Genomic DNA, 18,416 nt, shown 5'->3' on the forward strand with positions numbered 1-18,416 from the left:
CAACACACATTTATACCATCATCATCAATGCATCCGTACCGTTTTAGTGTTGTCGTGTTGTGCAACGTAGGAGACCCCATGAATATTGATGTCTGAGGGCCGCGGCTGCCTTCGGCTGCAGTGAATTCATCCACACTAAACACTCCCTGACCTCGCTCCACTCATCTTACGCACATACACACCCAGATGAAGATGCAAACATACACACAAAAGCACACACACTTTCACTTTTGTTCTTTAGTTAAGCAGTCTGAGTCAGACTGCGGTAAAGGCAGACAAAAGCTTCTCTCTCTTTCTCGCTCTCTCTCTTTCTCTCTTTCTTTCTCTCTCTCTCTCTCTCTCTCTTTCTTTCTGTCTCTCTCAGTAATGAGACTAAAGTGAGACCATTAGGTTGGTAATTAAATGTGAGACTCACACAGCTCTGAATACTGTGCTCTCCAGGCCCTGGCAGCATGTGTATATGTGTGTGTGTGTGTGTGTGTGTGTGTTCCTCCAGAGCACAGTAGCTGGCTGCCTTGGTGTTTCGTGCAGCAGAGGACCCTTAGCTGCAGAAGGAACAGCAGACTGATGGCTTAGCGTTGTCTTCCCTCGGGAAATAAAAGAAGATGAAGGACTGTCCCTGTCTGCTCCACCAGCGCCGCACTGGATACTGCACAAGTTGGACCATCTGAAAACTGATGTAAAGTCTCTTTTTTTCTTTTTTTAAATGAAGGGCAGAGACGTTTATTGGAGAGCGCTGTAAAGCACAAAGGTCATAAACACAAAAGTATGGATAAAACAAAAGCGGCAGAGAACTTTGTAGTGAGTAGCTTGCAGCTTGGAGCTGTAAAGAAGACAATGTTGTAAGCTTCAGTCAGAGTGGACCAATATGTTTGGGTTGAAACTGCTGCAAGATCTACAAATCTGACAATTTTATGCCTACAAATAAAACAAAAAATAAATAACAGTACAAGGACTCAGTGTTTGTCCTTGAATGTCAGTGCTACCAGTGCAGAATTGTATCTGAACCATGAGGCACTGAAACTCAAAAAGTATTTTACGTATGTTAGTAGTTTCTTTAGGCGGGGTGAAGCAGGACTGATTGAAGATTTTACACACTGCCACCCTTGGAGTAAAATTATACCCTCACCTTCAACATATTGTTCGAGGACAACACTGACAGGTCAAAATGCGTTTTTATTTAAATTGAAAGCCCAATATATGGGCAAATTCCTGTAATATACTGGTCTGACACTAAAGTGGTGAATAAGTTAGAAAGGATTTTGTGTAACTCAGCAAGACAAAAATACAAATAACCTGCCAACACCTTTAAGCTCACAGGCAACTGATCGACTAGGAGAGAATGGGAGAGGAAAGTCTGGGGAAAGTGAATGATAAACACCTCACTAAATACTGCAGACGTGCCTTTCAGCAACACACTGAATCCCCATTTGTTCCAGTTGGGCTGCTCACAGTGGCCAACAGGTGAATGAGGAGGGTGTCTGTATTTGGCAGCTCCCAGCACTAACTGTCAGTATGAATGAAAAAAAGGGGAAAAGTGCAGAAAACAAACATGTGGACTTGCAAAATGTCTCCTGGAAAATAAAGTTTTATCATGAAGTTGAAGTGCACGCCACACATTTTGATGCTGCGTTCAAGACAACTGGGAAATTTGCCAACTTGGAGCGTTAAAGTGAAGGTGGGAACCCATTACTCAAGATTTAAACAATGCTGCAGGAAAACAGCCTCTGTGCTTTTTTTTTTTTTTTTTTTTTAGAGCGACTTAATCTATACGGTAACTTAACCAATTTTGCAGGTGTGAGTTTGAAGTATGCCATGCAAAAGAGTTGAAAATCAGTTTAAAAACATTATTTTTTTGTTCATATCATTCACTATGACCACTGCCATGTTGTCACCACCTTCACTTGCAAAGGTTCACACTACTGCAAAGTGCAATAAACTTAATTTGCACACAATGATTGCACCTCTAATTTCTATGAAACTGCACATTCTGGCACTTTATATATATTTATTGCATTTGACTTATGTTTATCCCTGATTATTGTATAGAGCTGTATTGGATTAGCTTATATGGTAACACTTTACAATAAGAGTACAACAATTAATGTTAGTTAACGTTAGTTAATGCCGTAATGGTTAATTAACTGTTAGTTAATGATTATTATGGCATTTACTAATGTTAATAATATCTACAATAACCCTTAAATAACATACAAATTAATACCTTAGCATGAACAGCATTAGTACATGATTCTTAGACACATTAATTAACGGTTAGTTAACTGTTACTTAATGTTTATTACCTGTTACTTAATGTTTATTACCTGTTACTTAATGTTTATTACGGCATTAACTAACATTAATTGTTGTACTCTTATTGTAAAGTGTTACCGCTTATATTATGTATTTGTATTGCTGGTTGCTGTATTGTTTTGTATGTCATTGTGTTTCTTTCCCTGTTTTTACTATCACTGTCTCGTCAGTTGTTTTTATCGTTCCTGACTGCAAACTGAATTCCCACTCATGGGCTGCGAAATGACTGAACTGAGGTCAGGGAACATGGGAAAGCCTCCAGTTACTGTCTAGGAATTACAAGCTGGTGCACTGTTCGGAGGTGGGAAATTTCCCAGTTCTTAGATGTCTTGAATGCAGCATGAGAACTTAGCCCAGGGCTTGCATGTGTGGGTCTGTGTGTGCGCGCTCAAATCTGCATGCAGGAGGATTTTTGACAGATTCCTTGCAGGGAAATGCACAGGCATTCAAAGTAGGTGAGCAGTTTGATAAGTGAGCGCTTTGAGCCCAGTTGCGGCTGCTTAGCTCTTATAATAATGCACTGCTGCGATAATGTGATAATGTATCTTGGTGAGGCAGATAATCCTTTCTCTGATGTCAGCAGTGTGCAATTTTCCCTCAATATATTTGTGTGCTATATACAGTACAGTTATAGCACACAAATATATTGTAAGCAAGGTGGCACAGCCCACTATTTTCTTTTTTCTTTCTCTGCCTCGACATTTATGATTTTATGCTTTGTAAGTAAGTAGTACGAGGATGCTGGCCAATGATAGATAGATAGATAGATAGATAGATAGATAGATAGATAGACATAAACCCTGTGAGGCTTATATGCACAAAGAGTTTTACAAAATTTTGCCCACACAGATACATCACGTGTAGCCAACTGCCGACTCATCAACACCTACAGAGTTGGCCTACCTGCACACATGCACACATGCACGCACACACACACACACACACACACACACACACACACACACACACACACACACAGTTAAATGGTGGTTTTCAGTAATGCTGGCGGGCCAAGTGGTGAGGTTGCTCTGCACTCAGCAGCCCTGCCTTTTTACTGACTGCCAGCCAATAGCTCAGCACTTGTTTCCCTGTCTGTGCGTCTGTGTGTGTGTGTGAGTGTGTGTGTGTGTGAGCATGTGCGCATGTGCATGCATTTGTGTTTATGAACATGATGTACGTTGACATCCAGTGTGAACATGCTGTATGTGGGAATTCGTGCACATCTGTATGTCAGCACATGCAGTTCTCATGCTAAAGTATACAGCGTCTTACAAAGCCAAACTTTCCTACGAGTGCACTCGTTTGTGTGCACGCATAATTTTTCTCGTCGTCTAATTTGGAGGAGCTGGACCCCTTCCAAGGCCTGCTCCCTGGCTGCGTGGCCCAGATTAGTGGCCCCTGACAGGGCTGCGATGGCAGAGAGAGCTGCCTCATCATCCGGAAGCTCCGGGAAGCTCCAGGCCTGGGCAGTGTTCTTTCAAAATAACACTTTACAGGGAAGTGTTTGTCTAATTCTAAAGACTCTCTCCTTATAGATTCTGCTGTTGCAATTACACTTAAATGGCCAAGTATAATGCATGCATCTGTCTGGGTGAAACTAATGCATCTTGACAACTGCAGGAGTTTCATAGTTGCCTGCATACTGACACACACAATACAGCAGCGACAGTACCTCATATACTCTGTGTTCATATTTCTGTTCAGCCGTCGGTGTCGCCTGTCTGCGTGTCTCAGAAATGCCAGGATTTGGTGTCAGACTCTTGTGGCATGAAGCTTTTCCAACTTTCAAGGCAGGGAAATGGCACACACCTCAGCTTTGTTTGAACATTAGATAGAATAACCTCTTGCAGAATGAAGTCTCCAGAATTTGAACGTCTTTTTGCCCCAGGCAGGTAAGTAAAATAAATGCAATAAATAATGTTTTTTTTTTTTTAACAACACATCCCTATAATTAGCCTGAATCATCAGTGTTGGCCTGCAATAAAGAACCGTTTCTCATCTAATTGATTCACCTTGTCACCTTGGCTTAATGAAATTCTGGCGTCGGATATGTCCAGAGGAAGTGACAAATCAAAAGTTGCACAGGAAATACAAACTGACTCCTGAGCAGCAGCAAGCAAAAGCTCCATCAAGGGAAAGCTGGACTCACCAACCTCAGATCTTTTACCTTTTTGAATCTTTTGGTGTCCTTTGGTTTACAGCATCACAGAGCAGCCAGGTGAGTAAACATGATCACGCTGTGTGCAGTTTAATGGCTTCATGTTACAAGATTTTGGGGCGTCCGAAATCCTCAAAATTAAAACAGTCACCTCTTGTTGTACTCTTGGGACCACCGACATGTGTAGCTGCAGCTTCCGGCCATGTTTTCTCAGTTTCATAGTGCAAAGGGAAGTTAATGCGTTTTTCCTCAGCAGGGCGACGCAGTTCAAAGGCCGTCTGTCAGCGTTATCCAACACCTCAGCTCTGTTTGTTTCTTTTGCTTGTTGCGGGGAAAGATATTTTGTAATTCACTGTTTCTGTATTATACCTGCCCATTTTTCTCTTTCTCCAGTGTATTTCCATTCTGTTTTCCCTCCAGGCAAATAAATAACCGAAATGAACCAAACTTTGGATCTTTCCGCCTCCATATCCTCTATACAAACTCTGCCCTCTTGTCTTCTCTTCCCATTTATTCTTCCTCCTCCCCGGCTCTCTTTCTGCAGCCTCTCAGTGCTGCAAATGAGCTGACAGGGAGCCTGAAGCTGAGGGATCCAGCTCCAAGATGCAGCCCAAATGTCAAGCACTCCTGCTCGCATCTACCGCACACACACACACACACACACACACACACATGCGCGCACACAAATACTCCCTTACCTCTCTCTTTTCTCTTTCTCTATTCTGACCTCTCACCTTCCTTTCATCTCCACTCCTCTCTCCTCTTTCTCCCCTCTCTCGTTGCCCCATGCAAACTCTTCCTCACTACCCTTCTTCTCTCTCTCTCTCTCTCTCTCTCTCTCTCTCTCTCTCTCTCTCTCTCTCTCTCTCTCTCTCTCTCTCTCTCTCCCTCTCTCTCTCACTTTCTCGTGACATTTAACAGCTTTGGCGAGACTCCACTCTGTCTGCTCTGTAATTTCTCATGATCTCTGGCAATCGAGCAATCTAAAGGGGTTAAGGACGGGAGCTAAAATAGACAGGATGGAGTCACCCACCCACACAGAAAAATGCCTTTTTTTTTTTTTTTTTTTTTGGTAAGCATTAGTAAGTTGTCTTGAATGTGTGACCACAAAAACAAAAACAAAAAAAAAAAAAAAGAAGTCACTGCATGCCTCACGAAGAATGAGGGTTCCAAAAACCTGACCCATTTCTGCTGGAGTGGAGCTGATCGGCGACAAACAGCAGCAAAAAGGAAAATCAAAACGTCCATCTAAAATTTAAAATGCTTCCTGTTAAGAGTGTCAGTAAGTGAGCACAACTCCTCACCTGTCATGGTTTTGTGTTTTGTTTGGTTTCTGTTTCATGTGTGTTTCTGTCATGGTTTTGTTTCTTGTGTTTTGTTTGATTCTGTTTCATGTGTTTCATCTGCCTCGTTCTTTTTAGTGATTTCACCTGTGTCTTGTTTGCTCCTCCCTGTGCCACACCTGTCCTGTGTCTGTTAATCATCCCTGATTGTTCTGATCCCTCCCAGTGTTTCCCTCAGCCTATCCTCTGTGTTCTCCTGTCTTGTGCTCCAGCCCCTTCCCCAGGCGTGTCTTGTTTGATGATTAGTTCTTGTCTATTTAAGTCCTGTTTGAGTTCTGTTCTTCGTCGGTTCATTGTTCTGTGTTGTTCTGTGCCTGCCTTAGTTTCTTTATTAAATTTTGTTTTTCATTGAGCATTTTTCTGCCTGTGGCTCCTGCTTTTGGGTCCTCCACCTTCCAGTCCTCCCCCGTGACAGAATGAACCGACCACCAATACAGGACCCAGCGGAGCAATGTTTTTTCTTGGAGGGAGCTGGCCGCGCCGTGGGCCCTGCGAATCCGGTGCACCAGGCCCTGGCTGGACAAGGCGCCTTTCTGAACTCTCATCAGCAGAGGCTTGGAGAACTGGCTGACTGCAACCGGTCACTGGCGGCTAAAATCGCCCAGATCTCACAGCAGGTCGCGGAGATCACCTTCTCTGTCAGGACGATGGTTGCGGCCCGGGCTCCGGCTGCTCCCGTGAGTGCACTTCTCGGGTGTGTCGGCCACTTGCAGGCTAGCCGCAATCCAGCCACCAGCCACAGCATCCCAGCAGCCCCAGCTACCAGCCCCAGCAGCCCGGCGAGTCCTGCCACCAGCCCCAGCAGCCCAGCGAGTCCAGCCACCAGTCCCAGCAGTCTGGTGAGTCCAGCCACCAGTCCCAGCAGCCCAGTAAGTCCAGCCACCAGTCTCAGCAGCACAGTAAGTCCAGCCACCAGCCTCAGCAGCCTAGCAAGCCCAGCTACCAACTCCAGCAGTCTAGCAAGCCCAGTTCCCTGTGTTCGACTGGCCGACCCGGTCCCAGTCCCTGTCCCAGTTCCCTGTGTTCGACTGGCTGACCCGGTCCCAGTTCCTGTCCCAGTTCCCCAAGTTCGACTGGCTGACCCGGTCCCAGTCCCTGTCCCAGTTCCCCGTGTTCGACTGGCTGACCCGGTCCCAGTCCCTGTCCCAGTTCCCCGAGTTCGACTGGCTGACCCGGTCCCAGTCCCTGTCCCAGTTCCCCGAGTTCGACTGGCTGACCCGGTCCCAGTCCCTGTCCCAGTTCCCAGAGTCCAACTGGCTGCTCCTGTCCCAATTCCCCGAGCCGGACCGGCTGCCCCGGTACCAGTCCCTGTTCCCGTACCAGTTCCTCGTGCCCGACTGGCTGTCCCGGTCCCTGCCCCTGTCCAAGTTCCCCGAGTGGACGCTGGCGCTGCCCGGCGGCCCCGAGTGGACACTGGCGCTGCCCGGCGGCCCCGAGTGGACGCTGGCGCTGCCCGGCGGCCCCGAGTGGACGCTGCCCGGCGGTCCCGAGTCCACGCTGCCGCTGCCGCTGCCCGGCGGTCCCGAGTCCACGCTGCCGCTGCCGCTGCCCGGCGGTCCCGAGTCCACGCTGCCGCTGCCCGGCGGTCCCAAGTCCACGCTGCCGCTGCCAGACTTTTGGGAGTCTGCGCTGCGGGTGATTGCAGGCCATGGTTGGCCTGCAATCTGGTGCCGCCCGCACTGCCACTATCCAGGGAGGTTCCGCCTTGGCCGCCAGCGCTCTAGCCGTCCGCCGGAGCACCGCCCCATCCTTGGTTCTTCGCGCCCTGGCCGTCCGCCCGAGCACTGCTCTGTCCTTGGTTCTTCACGCCCTGGCCGTCCGCCCGAGCACCGCCCCGTGCTTGGTTCTTCATGCCCTGGCCGTCCGCCCGAGCACCGCCCCATCCTTGGTTCTTCGCGCCCTGGCCGTCCGCCCGAGCACTGCTCTGTCCTTGGTTCTTCACGCCCTGGCCGTCCGCCCGAGCACCGCCCCGTGCTTGGTTCTTCACGCCCTGGCCGTCCGCCCGAGCATCGCCCCGCCCGTGGTCATCTGCCCTCTGGCCTTCCACCAGAGTCCAGCTCTGAGCCCTGTTTTGGCCTCCTCCTCCCCCCGTCTTATGACGGCCATCCATCCCCGTGCCCCTGATACTGTTTTTGGGACGTCAGGAGCCGTCCCTTGAGGGGGGGGTTCTGTCATGGTTTTGTGTTTTGTTTGGTTTCTGTTTCATGTGTGTTTCTGTCATGGTTTTGTTTCTTGTGTTTTGTTTGATTCTGTTTCATGTGTTTCATCTGCCTCGTTCTTTTTAGTGATTTCACCTGTGTCTTGTTTGCTCCTCCCTGTGCCACACCTGTCCTGTGTCTGTTAATCATCCCTGATTGTTCTGATCCCTCCCAGTGTTTCCCTCAGCCTATCCTCTGTGTTCTCCTGTCTTGTGCTCCAGCCCCTTCCCCAGGTGTGTCTTGTTTGATGATTAGTTCTTGTCTATTTAAGTCCTGTTTGAGTTCTGTTCTTCGTCGGTTCATTGTTCTGTGTTGTTCTGTGCCTGCCTTAGTTTCTTTATTAAATTTTGTTTTTCATTGAGCATTTTTCTGCCTGTGGCTCCTGCTTTTGGGTCCTCCACCTTCCAGCCCCCGTGACATCACCAGTGAGCAAGACAGCCCCGCCGACCAAGCATGAGGCATTCCCCAAAAATAGTTTATTTAGCATTGTTTTAGTGAAAGTTTATTAGTTTGGGATGTAGTGAAATTACAAAAGGAGAGCAGATGTTTTCACGTCGCTTTTGCTGCTGCTTGTCAAAGTCACCAATCAACTCCATTCTATGACAGATGGTGACAGTGTTTCAAATTTTCATTCTTCATTCTTCATTCCCCATGAGGCATGAAAGCTTTTTGGTCAGACACTCAAGACACCGTCACTGGGTGAGCAAATATTTCAAAAGATATAGGATGATGGATTGGATGATGCATTCCTTAAAGAGTTTCTCTTTCCAGTAATGCCTATCAGTGTGTCTATATATGTTCATGGATATTCAGCCAGACATGTGAAGATGATCTTCAGGGGAGCTTTAAGGATTCCTCCGTGGTTACATAATTAAGAACTCTTAGAAGAAAACCCTCTAAACCATGTCAGAGCTTCACTAAACCACTTTACAGATAGTTACTGATGATGTATTGTGCAGTTCTGGGCCTGGTGTTGCTTCGTGCTGTGTAACTAACTTGCTTAGCGTGGACATATTCAGTCATATTAGTCATATTTGCAGCCCACATACAATGGAGTTTGATAGCAAAACATTTTTCAATTATCTAAAAACATCAATGTTAATGTTAGGCTTTGCTGCCAGTCCCTCAGAATCAATGAGCATTATTTTTATTTGCATGTTCCTTAAGGCCCTTTTATTTTTTAGAGATAAAGAACAGAGCTAACCTATTCCAAAACCCCTCAGGACTGGTTTTGATATGTGAATTTCTTTTTCACATGACTGAAATAAACTGAATATAAGACTAAAGGCAGTTGTCAGATGTATATGTGGTATCACATCAAAATGCCTCTGTCCTTTTTTTTTTTTTTTCATCTGCAGTTAGGTGGCTTATAAGTGCGTATAGCAATGAATGGGCATCATTATTAGAACATACTCCGTACACCGCATTGCCTCATTACACAGACATTTAGAGATATTAAATCCCTGACAATGCAATGCATGAAAATGAAGTCAGCCTAGTTGAACACTGAAGAAATGCTTGTAGTGTTTGCATTGGAAGTGTTGATGTAATTACCCTGCTGTTCTGCTTTTATTGCAATTAACTCACAATATGAGCCTCGGCAACATGACTAAAATTTGAGATGTAAATTAAAAATGTAAAATGCATTGTAGTTGGTTTAAGATGAAACAAACCCACCGGTCTGGTGTGCAGTGGCATAGCAGAGCTGGATGGGTCTTGGGTGGGCATCAGTGTTGTATAGTGGGGGATGGGGGCCTTGTGGGCAGGGCAACTCCTGTGGATGTACCATCTGGTGCCCCTGGCAAACAAGGGCAAAGATATGACCTGGGCTGTACAGACAAATACAAAAAAAAAGCATGGCAAGCTGAGCAAACATAGAGAAAGGTAAAGGCTGGAGGAATGAAGGAAAGGTGAGAGAGGAGATTAGGAAGACGGCGGTGGCGGCAGCAGTGATGATACAGATGGAGATGATGTACATGCGCGCTTTTCTCAGCGTGACGCAGGTAGACGAAGGCTATCGCTAAACATCGAGAGGCATTACCACCAAAATGAAAGGCGTAAAAACAGAAAATAGAAAACAGCGAGAAAGCAATGAAAGGAAGGAAAGGTGAGAGATGTTGGCAGTGTGAAGGTGGTGGTGGGGATGATGATGATGACGGTAGCGATGAAGATGATAATGATGATGACGATTGAGGTGGTGTGGTTGACAGCGATAGGGATGCTTGCTTAGCTCCCCCAAATTTTCCCCCTCTCCCCACAGCTCCAGTGGTGAAGCTGAGAGTGTAGATGATGATGATTTGGATGATAAACATCACAATCATGATGATGATGATGATGATTGTAAATGTGGAGACTAACTTATCACACTTTAGACGGAAGCAAGAAGCCCCTCGCGAATGACTTCACAGGGCAAGAGATAAGACAAGATCCAGCAGATAGATAGAAAAACAGAAATAAAAAAGGATGGACAAGACCAAACTTATAATCCCAGAAACATGATTATAATCTGTTTTTACGTGGGGACGTGGCACTTTGGCAAGAATGTGCTGTTCCCCATTCAAGGATGTCAAGGTTGCACATTTTCTGAGATGCATTTCTGCATTTCAACGTCTGTTTAACGTGCGATAACACCCGCGTCATCTCCAACATATCTGGCTCTCACCACTGTCAACCGAAGGTATAATGCATTTAGGCAATTTAATTTTTAAAGTATCCTCCAAAAACCCCAATTACCAGATTATTCACTTCATACAAAACCTATATACAGCATGCAATCAACCAATATAATAACTCGAATTTGTGCATACATCATGTAGTCAAAATGCTATAGGTTATTTATTGTATTTGTTTCTTTACCAAGATATCTCAAAAAGTTCTGGACGGATTTACATGGAACTTTGTAGGAAGATCAGCCATGAGCAAAGGAAGACTTTAATGACATTTTCACACTGTTTATTATATCTGATACCTTGTTTGAAAGTTGAGAAACGTTTTAGGGAGCCGTTCCAAGTTTGCGTTTTCTGTCCTTAGAAAATGATTACAAAGAAACGGACAGCTACATGATCCATGCATTCTTGGTATCTATCTTTTCGGGAACGCTCAAGAAATCAACTTATGCACTAAATTCACAAACAAGAAAAAGCAGCAAGACATCGTACAGTGGTGGAAAAAGTTTTCGGACACCCTTGAAATTTTACACAATCTCAAATATTATCCAGAAATATTTGCGGAAAAATATTTTTTGTGTTTCAAAAGGTGTGGCTGCATTAGACAGATACAAACAAATACAAATTATATTTTTTTGTTTATTGTTTACAAGAAAAACTAGCAAAACTAAATTCTTGACAAATTCTTCTGACCACAGAATCTTCTTCCAGTTCCTGGCTGTCCAGTTCTTGTGTGCCTGGGCCCAACGATGCCGGGCTAACCTCTGTCTCTCATTGATCAGGGGCTTCTTGATAGCTTTGTAGGACCTTAAGCCATGATCTAAAAGTCGGCCACGTGCAGTGCGGGTGAAACACTGGACACCAGTTTGGTTTGACCACTGCTGCTGAAGCTCCTGTGATGTCATTCGGTGGTTTTGCCTGCACATGCGGATCAGGATGTGGTCATTTCTTGCTGAAGAAACCCTTGGACGCCCAGATCTTGGTTTGTCTTCCAAGCTGTTGGTTCGTCTGTATTTCTGCAGAGTATATCCAGCTGCTGAAGGACTGCATCTGCACTTCCTGGCTATCTGGCGGCAGCTGTACCCTTTCTGGCTGAGAATCTTTATCTTCAGTCATGTTTCCTACGTTAGGTTCCTTGTTTTAGCAATTTTTGTGTCTGAAGAACTTTCAAATGTGCTGGCTTTATATTGACACGAAGCTTGGCAATAAAAATTGTGTCTTTTAATAAAAAGAACAACCTCCATCAGTGGTACCAAAATGACCCAATACTCAAAATTTCTTATGTATTTTTATGGAACCAATCAATTTTAAGTTTTTAATGGCTTTTTTAGGATTTGTTTAGTATTTTGGCTGTGACTGTACTAAAAGAAGTTGCACTTGAAGACCTAAGAGTGATTCTTAATGCAATATTTCACAAATGCATGGGGTGTCCGAAAACGTTTTTCCACCACTGTATATTGCTCACTTTGGAATTTTACCAGGACTTTCGCCAACCTCTTGTTTTCCCGACGCATGCCCAAGGCAAGGCAAGACAGGCATCTTGTTAAAGGTGAAAGCCTTCAGCAGCCCTCCCTGCAGCGTCTGTGTGGCTGTGTGCCGTCCCGTCCGTCAGCGCAGAGAATTAATGTAACGAGTCTGGACGGACAGTGTGACTGCTCTCCGTCTTAAAACCTGCTAGCTTTCACTCAGGATCATCTGGATGGCTCGGTTTTGTAGACGCTCCCTTTAAGCAGTCGGGTCACACAGACAGCTTGCTGCCTGACTGAGAAATGGCTCTGAACCAAGAAAAGAAGCGTTTGTTGATTTTTGACATGAAAAGAATCTTAAAGTTATAACAGCAACAAGAAGAAGAAACACCTCACAGCTTAGGACTACAAGGTGTGAGGTTTTTCCCTTTTTGTTCGTCGACTAAAAATGGCTCATGGCTCGTCACTGAAATTGTTTGTTAGCACGTTGGGCTACATTCTGTGGATTCAGCTGTTTTCTGAAGCATGTCAGTGCGTTCTGTATTGACAGTTTTATTCGATTTTTAAAATGATGGACAATCTTGACAAAATTTTTGTCTGTCGGGGCGCCCCAGCAGCTCACCTGCCTGTCCTGTCTCACTCTACTGTCACTACCAAATAAAGCAGACGTGTGTGTTAAGTCTTACGTACAATGGTGTGAGGACAAACTACATAAACATTGTTTCATTTGTTTCTTTTCTCTTTTGATTTTGGTGACCTCTCTCTTTGGTAACCCTTTCTCTTCGAGTTTATTTGCGCAGCAGCTCTTTTCCCATTTTTTTCCATCAAGTTTTCTATGAATGTGACGCAATATGTGAGCTGCCTCCTTGGCGGAGGTCTGTGCTTCATTGAGTGCATTTTCTTGTTTCATATGTTTTGGCAGTGATGCCCCATTGTACTTTCTTTTTTGGCAGCAAGCCAGCTTGTTCTTGTCTAATATTATTGGCAAGTCAATCCCACGTTTCCCAAGGGTTCTCCTATTAAATGATGATGATGGATGTTCAGTTAACTGGACTTAGAACTACAAAGACATTACTGAGAGAGAAACCACCTCAACACCGCAATGGATCAACACGTTTCATGCTTTCAGTCGGCAGGATGCACAGGATGATGGTGATAGTGCTTGAATGTGTGTCTGAGAGAGACAGAAATGATGAAAGAGAGAGATCTAGTGTGTGTGTGTGTGTGTGTGTGTGTCAGAGGACTGCACCATCAAGGCTGGTGGCTGTCAGTTGCAGAGCAGTGTGTCCATGTTGTGACATCATGACTCAGTCAAGGATGCATCTGATGGACAGGCCGGAGTGTGTGTGTGTGTGTGTGTGTGTGTGTGTGTGTGTGTGTGTGTGTGTGTGTGTATCTGTGTCTCTTCACTACCTCTGTGTCAGCATGTTGTTGACTGAAAGTCTGTTTGCTTTCCTATATCTCTTCCTTTCAGCTTCAGCAGTTGCATCTTTAATCAGACCACAGCTCTCTGCTGACCCCTGCTGGTCAGACTCAGTACTGTCACACAGCTCAGCTTCCTCCTCAGAGGACATCACGCTCTGAGTTCTCATTTTCTTTTGTTTTGTATACACCAGAATGAACAAAATAACCGAGTATGAATGAATAAACACTGAGCTGCTGCACCCTTTACACCATCCACATATCGGTTATCTCAAAGCTTAAAGCAAAATTGACCTTTTGTGCTGTGTTGGGTTGTAAGGTGTGATATGAGTCCACATAGTAGTGAAAAATCCTCATTAATTGCTTTGTGCTCCCCTGGGCTGCTAATACACAATACTGTGTTTGTGTCTCTCTCCATTCACTTTCACAGCATATCAAGACAGGTCCCCAAATAACACATTTAGCTTTCAGTGTGTGTCTGTGCCAAAAGTGATATTCTGGGAGGTGTTTTGCCATGCGATGGAAGTGAAAAGAGAGCTATAAACACAGCGCTCTGGATTAGCAGCCCAGTGCGGTACGGAACGGCTAATGAGGATGTTTTGCCACCATGTGGATTCATATCACGTCCGTGTAACTGTATAACCCAGCCCTCTACTGAAGTTCAGTTTTGCTTTACAGTCACAGTGAGATTGACAGGCTGATCAATCAGAGTACAAATTCAGTGCGTAAGGACACCGTTTGCTGCTGTTCTTAGGTAGAAAATAGTTCCCAAAGAAACTCCTAACTCCTGAGGATTGTGGATTATGTTGGGAACCTGTGTACCTGTTGTTTTTGGACAAATCTGTTTAGTTTTCCCATATTTAAAATGTGGAAATGAGCTTCACAAAACAATACCCATTCAGCCTCCCTGTACTGAGGTGTTAAGGAAAATCAGACTGGAAACCTCACCAAATCACAAACTATCGGGATTTATAGATTTCACTGCAGGAAGAAATCTTTTTTGTATTTTGCGAGAAGTATTCCTTTAAGACTCTCTGGAATGCTGTTTTTTTCCCATGGGGATGCCTCCTCCTCCTCCTCCTTCTCCTCCAGATGCTCTCCTCTTAAAGACGATTGACGTCACCCTCTCCTAAAAGCACCCACCTCAACATCAGCTTCTCCCCCCGCTGCTTCCAGGACACTTGAGCTGACATGCGGTCATGCACCGCCACTGCACAGTGTTGTCGTAAACATCCTCAGTGTCAGTGCATCTGCGTCTTGGTAAAGTGCTCGCTCACTTTATTGTCTTGCACATATACTCTATAGTCTGTGCTCAATGCTTGTATGCATTTAATGGAACGGCATGGCTCATCTGGTAAGCAGAGGGTTCTCGGTTTGTGTCCTTTTGTGTCGGAAGTGTCCTTGAGCAAATGTTGAACTCCTAACTGCTCCTGATGGCCATGCATGAACAGGTGAACATGAAGCACAAATTGTAAAGTGCTTTGAGTGGTCATTAGACTAAAAAAATGATAGAAATGCTGTCCTTTTACTATTTATTATTTGATTCTATCAGGGTAACAATATCGTCTGGACCCTGGTCAGACCAACCAGCAGTCCAGTGTGAAGGGAAATGATGTTCTCATGCTTCAAGGCAGAAAGAGTAGGATTTGTCGGCTGCAGTTTGTAAACATAAGCACTTTTTGTTTCCTAGGATGGATGAAATGACCACCCAAAACGTTGGCCTGTTGGCACCAACCTGCCCAACAGAAAACGGGCCAACACCAAGTCGCTCTTCATCCCCATCCTCTTCTTCTGTGCTCGCCAGCAGGTGAAATCCAACCCCAGATTCACTCTCGCTGTGGAACAAGCTTTGCTATATTCCTGTTTTCTGCAATCTGTGGTCCGCGTCCATGATTTTCATAGCTTGCTATTGGATGCTGTGCTGTTGATCTGAAATGCTGCCCACTGGAACCGAACCACCGGACGTAGGGAGGTGAAAATGGTAACGAACACCTTGTCTCAGTCTGGGAAAGTCGGGTATTTTGTCCAAAAAGTTGGAGAATTACTTTAGGTGTAGCAAGTACTACAGACAAAGGAGAATAATAAGAATTGATTGGCTGATGATGGGCACAAAGAAATGAACCTTTTAAAAATGTGCTAATCAGAGGCAGTTATTGTGATGATTAAATTTGAAATGGTGTAATGATTTTTTATTGCACGTTATTGTTAAACTGGTAACCTACTTCTTCCATCTCTGTTCTAGTCCTATTGGTTGTTTGTAGTGGCAGCGAAAACCAGTTTGGGAAATGAACATATTTGTTCTGAGCCTGTCTGGTACTCCGGCAGCATGGCAAACGCTGAACGGGATGAACAATACAAACTGACTCTTAATAAGTCCTGATCTGCCAAGCATGTGTTGCTTAATTGGTACAGAGATAGCTCTCAGTGACATATTTGCATCCACATCAGGAGTTAGTGAGCTCGTGGATTACACCGCTCAGTCTGTGTTTCTGAGCCGGAAAGCAAGAAACTCATTAGCCTGACTGTCTCATCTCCTGTCTGTCTCTCTCTTTTACTATTTCTCCCTCTCAATTCCCTTCTCGTTCTCGGTTTCAGTCCCTTTGAATCAATCAATAGCTGCTCTAACAAGTGTTCGGTTGAGCCAAACAAATCACTGGCACACAGTCTTGTCAAACAGATGGTGATTTATACAACTCCAACGTTTCTGCACACAGGGCAAAATGTTAACCTCTTACAAAAAGGTCACTGCATTTTGTTATACTGTGTGTGTGTGTGTGTGTGTGTGTGTGTGTGTGTGTGTGTTTGACTCACAATATAATAAATGAGAGGATAGAGATGAGAAAATGACTGCATGTGTTACACTGAGAGAATATAAAAAGGAATGGGAGAGGGGAAGGAGCAAGAGAGAGTGACCTACGCGAGAGAGTGACCTAAGTTTCAAATTAAAGCTGTTGGACATGTCTTGGTGTTATTCCAATCTGAAGGACATTTGTATTATTATGCTAATAAAACCAACACTGTTGAAATACCCTGGCATTAAGAGCATAAACTGCCAACATTAAGAAATCCACAACCTTTTCAAATAAATAATATCTGTCCTGCCAGTGAATCAACTTAAATCCCTGTCATGAAAGCTCTTACATTTGCTGTTCTGGTACATTCAGTGTTTGGTGGTGACGTCCTTGGAAAAATCCCTCCATAAAAGAAGACGAAGCAGGTAGTTACCGTGTGCTGCGATAGCTACCATGACTACACAGGCCAAGAAAATAGCAGCAACTACAAAAACTCAACCTTCACCAAAAGAAAATCAAAGGGAAGATGTGTCAGTGCTGCCCACACAGGTGGTCTCTTAGAGGTGGTCAAAGATGGCACTAATGCTCCCAAAATGAGAATTTCAACTTAATGCTGCATTAAGTGGTTTCAGGTAAAAAAGTAAGTTACCCTTTAATGTCCCTGTGGGGAAGTTTGTTCTCTGCATTTAACCCATCCTAGCTGTGAGGAGCAGCCACAGCACAGCACCCAGGGAACACCTCCAGGAACAGACCAGTGCCTTGGCCAAGGACACTGAGAGGAGCTTCAACCAAACATAATTATATGTTTTAAATGGTGGAGGACAACCAGAGCACCCAGAGGTAACCACACAGACAAGAGGAAAACATGCAAACTGCATACAGAAAGGCCCTGACCAGTTTCTGACCACTAGAGGGTGCTGAGGGCTCAAACTCTGGTTCTAAACAAACAGTCAGTCAGTCCTGCTGCCAGGTTCACAGTAGCTTGCTTGTAAAATCGAACTTGAAGGCTAAAAATGTGTTTTTGTGATGGAAATGACCGATAAATTTCACTCTCACAAAGCTCTTGCTGGATTTGTCTCGTCTCTGACATCCAGTTTCAAAAATGTGGTGAAGCAACAGATTTTCAGGTGCAAGGCAAGCTACTTTGAATGATTTGTGTATGTGTGTGTATGTGTGTGTTTTTCTGTCAATACCGATTGCAGCGACAGAGGCGCTTACTCAAGTGATCTGAAACTTGGATACGTTCATCTGCAGAATGTGCACTTTCTGAGACATTTTGATTGAAGTTGAAGCATTGAGGAGGTAAAGTGGAGGGCAGAGGCAGAGCTCATCACTGAGCCAATACAGACATTTAGAAAGCTTAAACTAGGAATTAGCAATAGGTTGGCTGTAAATTACATGGTGGAAAGAAGACCCACAGTCATGACTCTCACATTTGCAAGGGGTTATTTATGGTTAAAAAAAAATGCATGTAATATTGCTTAATGTAGCTTTAAAATTGATTTAAGTTGTTTTGTTTGACAGATACTTCATTTAAGCTTTAATAACTATTTGCTCAGTTCAATGGACTTTATAATTAATTAAAAGGCAATTGAATAAACCTTACAATAGAAAGTATTTTTATCCGGAGTGCATGAGGGATCGATTGATTAATGGTTCAGCATGAGGTGCCCTTCTCCATGGCAACAGTTCTTATGTGTGTCCTGCTACTGCAAACACATTGAAGGGACCTTCATTTCAATAACATGCATATTCATTTAATCTGTATGACACACAGACAGACACTGGGCGAGGATGGAAGCGGGGTGGAGGAAGGGAAGGAAGGTGAGGCTGAGGAAGGAATACAGGAATATATATGGGCACCAATGCAGATATAAAACATGCACCCAGGACGCACACACATGGAAATGTGCATACACACACATGGCCCCCTGCCAGGCCAGAGAGTTGAATAATTCAGCAGAATAGAGGTGTTGCTGAGGGCAGTGGTATGTGGTATGTGTCCTCTACAACCCTGACTTCTCCGTTCACGTTCACCTTGCCTGACTGTCAATCATA

The sequence above is a fragment of the Myripristis murdjan genome, chromosome 1 (genome assembly GCF_902150065.1).
Source record: "Myripristis murdjan chromosome 1, fMyrMur1.1, whole genome shotgun sequence".
NCBI classification, from domain to species: Eukaryota; Metazoa; Chordata; class Actinopteri; order Holocentriformes; family Holocentridae; genus Myripristis; species Myripristis murdjan.